This window comes from Sinocyclocheilus grahami, unplaced genomic scaffold (assembly GCF_001515645.1).
Source record: "Sinocyclocheilus grahami isolate Dianchi unplaced genomic scaffold, SAMN03320097.WGS_v1.1 scaffold884.1, whole genome shotgun sequence".
In the NCBI taxonomy this organism is placed as follows: domain Eukaryota; kingdom Metazoa; phylum Chordata; class Actinopteri; order Cypriniformes; family Cyprinidae; genus Sinocyclocheilus; species Sinocyclocheilus grahami.
The window spans coordinates 14,550-15,161 of NW_015506063.1; positions in this window are offsets into that span (position 1 = coordinate 14,550).

Below are 612 nucleotides of genomic sequence, written 5' to 3' on the forward strand. Positions count from 1 at the left end.
TCCTGACGGAATAACAGGGGGAAAAAATAACATAATTTATCTGTTTTGAATAAATAGCTATGATGACTGAACATGCAGCACTGAGCTTATTCAAAAACCGGTCTGAAAAACGAAACTGAAATGAGGAGGTTTTATTTACTTTTATGCATGTAAGATCATGCAAGAATCAAGTCAAGCTTCCAAGCTTCGTAAGCTTCCAAGACCTGAAAACTAAAGTGCACATTTGTAATTTGGCCAGTAAAACACCGAAAGCAAAACACCCGTCTTCAATCAGGCAGGAGACATATTGACTCTACGTGTTTGTTGGCTGCATGCATGTTGTTCCTCCTCAGACACAGTTGGTGCAGGCAGTGGGTCAAACTGGGAGTGGGCTGCTGACTCAGCCACCAGTGGTGCATTCATTTATCTGCACTGCAGTGCTCCGCCGCACCCTCTCTCCTCTCTGTCTCCACCTCGCCTCGCACACACTGAAACGGGGGGTGGTGAGACAGACATTTTAAGATAAAGAGCAGGTCCGTATCACGGATGAGATGGGGGTGGGATAGCATGCGTCGTAAGGTTTGGCGAAACGAGTAAAAGCAGGGGGGGGGGGGGGGCAAGAGGACCAACCCT